General features: G+C 44.6%; 1 pseudogene; it reads right to left on the bottom strand.

The window, feature by feature from the left end:
* Nucleotides 1–543: 543 nt before the first annotated feature.
* Nucleotides 544–10,229, bottom strand: LOC133348395 (extracellular calcium-sensing receptor-like; annotated as a pseudogene).
* Between the last annotated feature and the right edge of the window lie 363 nt (nt 10,230–10,592).

Below are 10,592 nucleotides of genomic sequence, written 5' to 3'. Positions count from 1 at the left end.
ACAGCTTCATCATCAGTCAATGTACATCTGTATAGAATCTAAAGGAAGGCCTTCCCCATCCTGGTCTCATGGACCATCTCAATCCACGTCATGACCTGATCTCATTGCTGCATCTCCATAATGGTGGTGGACTTCTGGAGCTCTCTGGATTCCATTTTGTTACCAGTCGTGTTCATCAGTCATCGGCCCTTCTGGTAGTCCTGCTCAAGCCTTCTTTTATTCACAGCCAATGTGATTTTCGATTTAAAGCTTCTTTCGTGACTGCAGGGATTCATCTTATTGGTTCTTTCGGTAAAGTCACGTAGAAGGGAAATAATAAAATAATAAATATAAAACATAATAAAATAATTCTCACGACGTTTCGGCCACAATGCAAGCAGCCGTCCTCAGACCTGCTCTCCACCTGAGGACGGCTGCTTGCGTTGTGGCCAAAACGTCGTGAGAATAATTTTATTATGTTTTATTTTTATTATTTTATTATTTCCATTCTACGTGACTTTACCGAAAGAACCAAGAAGATGAAAGCCAATGTGATGTCAATAATTTGTGTGCGTTCGCTGGTACAAGTGCTCCTCTCATTGTCAGTGTAATTCTGAGCATGCCTCTTTACTCACTTTTAGATTGTGTTTAACATGTATTCTTTGTCAATGTCCATGTTACTCATCCACGTGTCATAGTTGGCAGTGTGCAATTAATTACTCAAACGTTAGCAGCAATGTCATGGAGCTAACACTGCCGATTCGGTCTGCCGTTCATATTATTGCATGCATTACAATACCACATGCACTACTTATTATGCTAAAACATTCCACAGCGTAAACCTCGGTTTTTTTTCTTGTTCCCTTTAGTTGTCTCTCTCTCTTTGGCACAGCTGATCATTATTTACACGCCATCGAGTGTTATTTTGTGGCTTCCACAAAATGATGTAACATTTGCGGAAAAACAAAAATCCAATAATCCCGTATCCAGACAGTATGATGGATATGACCTCCACGGCCACCATGTACTTTCCAGGTGTGACGTAGTAGGCTGGAATGAATGAGATCCACACAATGAAGAAAGTCAGCATTCCCAGCAGCACTAACTTGCCCTCGTTAAAATTCTTCGGAACCTTTCGCACCAGAAACGCCAAGACCACGCAGACGAGACCCAGCAGGTAGATATAGCTGAGAATCGGGATCAGGAATAAGGAGGACTTTTGACATTCGACGTTGATGGATTTCAGACTGGGCTGCATCGTGACCTGTGGCTGCAAGATCGCCAGCCATAGCACGCATATAACCACCTCGATACTGGTGAGCAGAGCCACGATGACAACCTCAAACTTCATGATGATTTTCAGCTTATTAGTGAAAACTTCACTGGGCTTAAAGGCGACCACCATCTCCACCGCCTTCACCAGGGTACAGGAGAGACACAGGGAGAAGCTGATGCCAAAACATGGCTGTTGCACAAAGCACTGCCATGGCGCAGGCTCCCCGAAGAAAGTCAGCGTGCCCAAGAACATGCAGCCAAGCGAGAAGAGCAGTGTGAAGTACAAGGTACGGTTTGATGCCTTCACGATGGGGGTGTCGTGATATCTGACGAAGATCACAGTCACCGCCAGGGTGAAGCAGAAGCCCAGCATGGCCAGGACCACGAGTGTGATGCCCTCGCCCGATCCCCAACGCAAGTATTCCAACGGCTTGGGCACGCAGGAGGTGTGGTTTTCTGAGGACATCTCGTTGGGGGCACAGTCTGTGCAGTTGATGGCATCTGAGAACAAGGGTGGATGAAACGTGACAAGGTAAATACATTTTTCGATTGAAAGCTTTCGTGACTGCAGGGATTCATCTTCTTGGTTCTTTCGGTAAAGTCACGTAGAATGGAAATTATACAATAATAAGAATAAAACAATAAAATAATTCTCACGACGTTTCGGCCACAACGCAGGTCTGTCGAGTAGACAGACTCTGTCTACTCGACAGACCTGCTCTCCACCTGAGGACGGCTGCTTGCGTTGTGGCTGAAACGTCGTGAGAATTATTTAATTGGTTTATTTTTATTATTTTATTATTTCCATTATACGTGACGAAGAAGGTAAATACAATACATTGCGTTTGCATTGTGTTGGTGTAAAAAAAAAACTGCAGGAAAATACACGAAAAAATATTTTACCTTCGAGTGACATACATTACGCCAAGCCTGTTAATCGTTTTTTTTTTTTAAACAAACGTTTATTAAGATCGCTTCCTGACCGCAGCTGCAGAGAATTCGAAGCTGGAGGGGCCAAGCCCTTGGAGCTCACACATGGACCCGGACTCAACTCCAGATTATGGAATGTAAGAGGGCCATTCTTGTATGAACTAAAATTTAAACGGTAAGACACAACTGCCACTGGGACCGGCATTGAGGAAGGTGTTTATGACCATTCGAAAGGGCTGAACTCTGAAATATCTCTGCAGGATTAATTTTCAGTTTAACACGTAGGCTTTCGCTGTGGCGGGTGGTGGCGGGTTTTAACGATACATTTATATATTTACGCGAGCTAACCCAAAAAACCTTTAGTTGAATTGCATTATCTCCGTCACTATTTCACAATCACAGAATGTAAAATATTTATCAATATTACATATGTATACACATATGCTGTAAACACGAGACCCAGTGATATTGGTTAAATATCCCAATGCAGAACCCTGCTGAAAAATAGTGTAGTGACATAAAACAGATCACTACGGCATAGAATGAGGGAATGTGGGTGTAGCAGCCAGCACTGCATGTAACACCACGCAGTGGGTCACTAGGGTGCGTGGTGCTGGTTGCTGGCGGAGGGGGGCACGTGGGGACACGGCACCGGCTGGTGAAGCACGTGATGGGCCAGGGTTAGGGAGATAGGGCAAAAGTGACCGAGGGGACACGGGGAGCATGGCCCAGGACCTTCTGGAGGGTTCCAGGACGGGGCGTGGTTAAGGGAGGAGCCGGGCAGGTGGCACGTGGACGGCGGCCAAGAACCTCCTGGAAGGTTCCAGAAGGGGGCGTAGCCGAGGGCAGAGCCAGGCCACACTAAGGGGAAGCCCCGAGGCTGAATCGGGGCTGTCTACAGGTGGAGTGGAACCCGAGGTCTTCGTCTCCGGCGACGTGGGTCAGACCCGTCCATAGTTATCCCGTGTGTGAACAGTGTGTAAGATATATAGTGTAGAATAAACGTTGTTGCCTCCTAAAATAGTGCTTGAGAAGTGACCCACTATAATAGTTTGAAAAAGAGTGGGGCTTTAATGGAGACAGAAATGACAAATATATTTACTTTAAAAGTCTCTAATTAAAATATTCAAAGCACTTACGTTAGGAAATGAAGTCTAAAATAAGAGCAACTTCCCCAAGCAGTGATCGGCTATAGTACAATATTATATTCATGAAAGTAAATTTTGTATATTTAAGGAACATTTAGCATTAAATGTATCTCCCTTTTCTGCCATTAATTAATATTTTGCGTTGGGTATGTCAGTGTGTTGGTAATAGGTTTAAATGTTTTTCATTTGTCAACAGGCTTCTATTATATTTTTTTGTTGAGATGTGACTTTAGATATTTTGATAAGTTACCCTACTTAACAGATCTAGTTGGGGATATGTGGGTCAATTACCATTCAAAATGTGATTTTTGTGGCTTTTGTTATCAGGGTTGCCGTAACTTTGTCTTGGGTTGTGCATTTATATTGTCATATGTAATGCTTTTCTTCCAATGCAGATGAAGATGAATGTATAGTTCCTAAACTGCAACTCACTTAAAGTAAGTCTTGCGACAATCACTTATGCTGCCAGTTACGCTAGAAGAAATAAATAACCAAACGATTTAAACAATACACTATAATAGTTGTAAGCAGGATAACAAACATGTTTAATATGTATTTACTGTATTCAGAACTTTGATTAGTGGATGTTGTATTTCATAAACATTGCCAGGATATAGAGTATTTAAAAATCTATTGCAAAAGGGACGATACGATTTGTGTGGAACTTTATATCACACGATATACCAAAGGATAGTCATATCACAAAACAGGAATGTTTTATGCATGGTACCGTCTTTATCGCTGTAGCTTCCATCTGAGCAGCTGACGCACTTGTAACAACATTGCGCACTCCAGCCAGGTCCCAATTCCTTTCTCTGGGTCTTTTATACAAGGAACTGAACACATGGATGCAGGTACCTGGAGTTGGGTAGAAACATCATACGCAAATGCTTAGATCGTTAGTTGAGGGAAGATGCATTGAATACACTTCCTGCAATAACTTAAAAATATGCAAAGGGATGCTGGTAATTTGATTACTTATGATAAAGAAAGTTTAGGCACGTCAGCATTTTATTCAACAAGTGATGCGTTTCAACCACAGCAATGAGATCTCGTGATAATTTTACCTGTGTGGAGATATGCATGCAAAATTGTTCATCTGCGTGTTTAAGTCTGACAAAGTACTACGTTCTCTTCGTAATCAAAACATCTCTCTTGTTAGGCAAAATTCTGGTTTGTCCGATACAGTTGGTTGTCATAGCGACTATCTTTATGGCCAGCACATGAATCAGAATCGTCCATGATTGACAATGCTCTGGCAGGATTGATGGATGCCCTCCGAACTAAAACTCTGCAACAGAGATGGGCATCTACCTGTATTGATGGCCTAGTTTTGGGGACAATGCACAGAGACCTGCTACTTTGGTAGCTGCTACTTTGGTAGCTGGACTTGGTGACCTCTGCAGAGATGAGGCCAGTTTGAGGTGCCCACCTGTCCAGCTATGATGGGTTTGTAGGAGGCAGTGCAGGGAGTGGGTTATTGACTCAATGAGCGGCGTCTGAGTATTTTACCCTCGAAAATCTAGATTTTACTACGGGGACTTTTGTTTCTTCCCAGGTGGGAAAAATTCCATACAACTTGTGCATTTGCCATATTCGAAAATGACCAACAAATTACTTCATTAGGATGATGCATAGCAAACATCGCCCCAGACCGACAGACTCTTGCCCTTTTTCAGGCCAGAAGCTGAGATTGTGGAAAATATGGGTTGAAACATTCCCTGCCATTTACCAAAACTCATTCTGTCACGGCAAAAGCCGTGTAACTCGTGTATTGATGTGTTTGAAAGTCACACAGAATGTGTGTTGCGTTCAAAGGTGTGTGTATGGACAAGCTAGAATGCTTGTGTGCATGCGCCCGTTATTTTTCAATTTTCTACAGATAACCTTACTTTCAAAGCCACGTTGCATCTGTCTGCTACGGATGAGCCCCACTTAGCATTACAATGTGCACTCTTGAGATCGTCGTTGAAATTCCACATTCCTACAGAGGTATACAGTTTGTCCATAGAAGCAGCGACCATTGTCTTTCTATAACAGTGGTGTTCGTAATGTGCATCTTGGAGGATACGATGATGAGCTGAGACGTAAGTCTGGCCAGGATTTTAACTTGGAAGCTTACAATTTGGGAGTGTGCTGTTCTACCTCCTAAAATGCATCCCTTTTGTCTTAACCAGAGTGCTGTTGTTACCATCATCATACGTGGCTTAAGATGGAGGGAGGCAATTAACTTCACTTTGGCCTTCTCCAATTGCAAATTATATCATTGCTAAAAAAGGAATGCAAAGAAAATGTGTCGCGAATGCATTACTTCTGGAATGTGTTGCGAGACTGTGTGGACCTTAACTCTGTGGCCTCGTCAGGACATTCAGATTGCCATCGCATTCCAAAAATACATAAAATCACCCAAGGTAGCACTTGTTGTCTGGCGCCCTTTACGCCGGACAATCACTATTGACATCCAGACCATAACGCAGATGGTATGTGACATTATAACAATGACCGAAAAGGCTTCTCTACTTGGTGATAATTTTTTTATTGCCAAGTTTTGGGAAACCCTTTCATCCAATTGGTCAGTGTCAATAGGGTCAGTTCCTAATAACAACAAATTTTGGACCATTGTCACAAGAGTTAGCAGACGGATAGAACAAATTCATGAAGGCTTTCAACCTTAGCTGGAGAGCATTTAAAAGGGTGAACGTCACGTATATACACATTTGTTGCCTCCTCTTAACTTGAGCCACAAGCCGGCACTTATGATTTTGTTGCCAAGAGCTCTGGACCTACCGTTGAGCTGGAGTTCTTCCACATGGGCTCGGAGGTGAAATGGAGAGCGCTTGCATTGGTCCCTTCCTTGCTGTACTCGTAAGTGCCCACATTCTTGATAACCAAGGTCCCGTCTTTCTGCCTCTGCCAGTTCTTGAGGACGTAGTGTGGCAACGGGTCGCCATTCTTGAAGAACTTTACACTGTAATTATTTTGTTGGAAGTTTAAATCGTGCATCTTCATTAACATCTGTGTAGGTGGAACAAAACAAATATAGCCAAACAGGGCGATTTTTAATAGACTGAGAATTCTGCACCACTGTGACACATGTGTAACTGATATTGGTTATACTAAAAACTGAACATAATCCTTAAGTATACTGTATACTGTCCAGGGTTACTGGCAGCACGTGTCTCGAGGTGGATTAATTGAGGAGCTGGATGCGAAAGCAACACGCAACAATGTGCCAGTACAAGGCTCCCACCAGACCAGTTCTCCTCTGAAGCATGCACCAGTCTGGTGGAGAAAGCGCTCATGATGAACACACTCCCAGCAGCCACCTACATGAGTTATCACCTGCAACTGGAAACTTCAAATTCGAGGTGGTAGGTTCATCGGGTGGGATGAACTTCATCCCACCCTCAAACAGGAGCAATGTGCTGCCAAAGTCTAGGGGTGGCATTTTATGACATGGTCATTGAGATAATTTTCCGATTAATGAATTCAGCATGTGTGATCATGATGATGATGAATCCAGTTGAAAGCACTTCTCTTGACTGGGGCCCAACTGCAGCCCACCCTCTGAACCGCGTTCATGCAACCTAAAAGGTATAGGCATTTTATGATGGAGGTACTGAGGATTGCTGTGTCGATGTCCACAATCACCTGCCACGGCTGGATGTCTGACACACTGGCGCAACTGCTTTTCTCATCAGCTCCCCTCTTCGTGTCGCAGTCGAGGAGGTCGTGGAGTGCGTGTGCTACCGTGTAGACGGCTAAGTAGACGGCGAACGGGATGCCCATCCCCGCCTCGTTTAGGAAATAATTTTCCATTCTATTCATTGGCCTGTTCACGTCACACAGATGGGGGCGAGTCGTGGGCCTGTCCTTGTTGTTTGTAGGGATTAAGTTGTCAGTGGATCTTATATCTCTCGCATAAGTGAAGTTGCCAGAAGATGTCAGGTTTTCGGCAGAGGGGGTGTTTTCTGCAGTAATCTCCCCCTGGCCTGCAGCAGTCGCGTTATCTGTAGGGATGGAGTTGCTTGGAGTGGGCGCATTGCTTGCAGCAGTCCTGTTGCTTGCAGAAGAAATGTTGTCTGGAGATGATGTATAGCTTGCTACAGTAGCTTTGCTGCTTGCAGCTGTAATGTCCACTGGATATTTGGAGTTATTTGGAGCGGTCTCATTGCTTGTGGCAGCAGAAGGGAAATTGCCTGCAGAGGTGGCATTATTTGTATCAGTTGAGGTGTCAGAATGATTTGGCCCTGCGGTGGGGAGCGTGCAGCCGAAAGCCTCTTTCAAATACTCGTCCCCGAACGGATTTTCCGCTACCCGCATGGGGTTCCGCAGGTAGTCCATGATGTCCTGGACGTTGCCTTGGGCCACATCAAATCCTATGGTCCCTTCCAGCGTGGGTGCGTACTCGGGTCTATTTAAATAGGGAGATGTGATCCACCCCTCGCTGGCCACCCAGATCCTGTCCACTATATTGCGTCTGACCACTTCCTTGAGGACTGGCTCAAAGTCGGTGTCGATGGCGAATACGACGATGCTCATCGCATTCGAGTCGGCAATGGTGTCGACGATTTTCGTGATGTCGTCGTATTGAGCATTCTTTGGGATCCACAGCCTGAAGCTAAAGCACACTTTGTACATCGATGCTACTTCGTTTTCGAAGTGGGAAAGGCCCTGGCGGCCATACTCGTCGTCCGAGCCCAGTGTGCCGATCCAGGTCCAGCGAAAGTGCCCGACCAGCTCCGCCAGTGCCTTTGACTGCGAGCTGTCACCGGGGATGGTGCGCATGAAGGTGGGGAACTCCGCTTTATTGCCGAGAGCAGGTGCCGAGGCAGCATAGCTTATCTGCACAACAAAGAAGAGATTCACATGCATATTTATAGTTTTTTTCTATATGAAATTATAATGACCATCATTTACAGCTCTGTGTTAATATACTGCCGAATGAAGGTCTTTCGGTTAATGGGGATTGTTTGACATTACTTCACCGTACCGGTCAGCGCGGGTTGGTGAACAGAGGGGCCCAGGACCAGATTTGAGTCTTTTGCACGTGGTAAGAAACCCCCAAAATGCTCTGTGCTTTACTCACCCCTTGGAGGGCGGCATACGAACACTCAGGGGGTACGACACAGTCAACGTGTAATAAACCACAAACAGAACTGTTAAACACCAAAAAGAGTTTAATGATGATGTTGATGTGTTCTTGTCTATCATGCATTCCGCTCTTAGCTCCTGCGCATATGAGGACATATTGTGACACCCATAGGCTTAATTGTACACATTTTTTTGCATTTGTCCGGACCCCTCGAGCTATTGCAGGCTGTTTGTAATATCATCAGTGTGTGCGAGCGGTCATTACAACATCTGGAATATTGTACCCAACCACCCCTCCCCATACCCCCAAACACGACAGGGCTAGTTATACCCACCAGTGGCACGTTGTGTAAGCCGAGCATCTGGGCTAAGACAACGGTCTACTTCGAGTTTCCATCTCCGATGACCCCTACGAGAGGTGGTCTCGTGAGGTCCTCCGTTGCTTTCATCAACGCCACGCCCGCCTCGAGGGACTTCATGACGTTCGTGCAGGAGTCATAGATGTCATAACCGAGCCTGATGTCGGGCAGAAGATCTTGCCTCTCGTTGATCTCGTCGATAGCGTACAGCATGGTGTACATCCATGTGAGGTACCGCATGTACAGGCTTATGCGGCCACGCACAACGGGGTTGCATGTTAAACGATGGTGATGATGATGAGTGTGAAATGAACACAGCGATGGGGTAAATACTATGCATGCCATATTTACGGCCGAAAGTCACGTTCATAATGCCACAATGCACACAACACAAATTCCAAAGTACATTCCACGTGTATGTTACTTTATAAAAAAAATACATTTTTAAAACATTGCAAGGTTGCATTAAATTGCACTTCGTAAGTTGTTTTGGGTTATATCACGTAAATATAAATGTGGCGTTAAACCCGCTACCACCCGACACAGCCAATTAGTAAGGTTTGTCACGTAAGCAAAACATGCCGATTCGTTACTAGTCCAGCACACCGGTGTGTTGGAGAGTGAACCCACAGCATTTACAATTCGAGGACCGGAATTTTAATTTGGCAATGTTTTTTCTGAACAATGAAACACATTGGGCAATGTTTCAACTTGGACACTGATATGCTTTGCTTAAATGTTTATTTGCATTTATGACAGCCCATTACACAGCAATGTACGGCTGTTTATGAATCAATCCTGAAAGTCCTATAGTCATATTCGTAGGTTTTCATTTGATGCATAATGTAGCAAAGAATATTCAGAGGCTAATATGAAAATATGCAATGCCTCATGTGAAAATATTAACATTTGTTTGCCAACATATTTGTGCATAGCTTAATTCTATATTTTTTAATACTAATCAATAAATAAATTGTATCAATAAACAGCTGACATCCCATTTAAATGCCAACACATAAAGTAACAAAAAACATTCGTCAACACGAACTGCTTTGTGTGTAGTTTGTCCTTCCTCGCACCTCCGAATAGCTACGTAGAGTGCGAAAGAAGTTCAACATACATACACCAACCAAAAAAAACCACACAATTGGCAACGTTTCGGGCAATGGCCCTTTTTCATAGCAGTTGTCCTTGTGCATCGCTGCCAACGCATCAAATAATCTTATTCAAAGCAGCTCTTGAGTTGCTCTGCTGAATGTCAATCAGGATCATAGAATAATGTACAAAAAAATAAACATAAGCAGTGTTTGTATGCCCGTCAAATGTGATGCTCCTTTACCCGGTGCAACGCCGCTGGGAGGGCAGGTCTCCCATGCTGTCGTCGCCGCTGGTGCCCGTGACCTTCAGGTGAATGGGGAACACGGCGCCCAGGATGACATCTGCGTCCTCAATACGCAACGCCACCTGCTCGGTAACGGTGAGCGCTGGCGCAGTCAAGCACACGCATAGCGCGGACAGGTACACAGCTGTCCTCCCCATGGCTAAGCTGAGGCACAGGAACTTGCAGGACGGAGCACCCACGTGCTTTATACACATGCACACACACACCTCCAGGGAACACCTCTGCAAACGCCACGCGTATGTTTATTCTTAGCACGTGAAAGGGCGTTGATACATGCAGCCAAGTGCCTAAAAAGGAAGAACGTTGATTTGTTTTCACTTTGAATAGTATTGGCTTTCCCCCTTGATATGAGTAATTTCTCCGTATATAATGAGGCTGTTTTGATACCTTGAGTCATCTTGTTTT

Source organism: Lethenteron reissneri, chromosome 27, assembly GCF_015708825.2.
Source record: "Lethenteron reissneri isolate LAM-NWPU_2019-01 chromosome 27, ASM1570882v1, whole genome shotgun sequence".
In the NCBI taxonomy this organism is placed as follows: Eukaryota; Metazoa; Chordata; class Hyperoartia; order Petromyzontiformes; family Petromyzontidae; genus Lethenteron; species Lethenteron reissneri.
The sequence above is the reverse complement of the archived record's forward strand: the minus strand, read 5'-3'. Positions and strand labels throughout refer to the sequence as shown.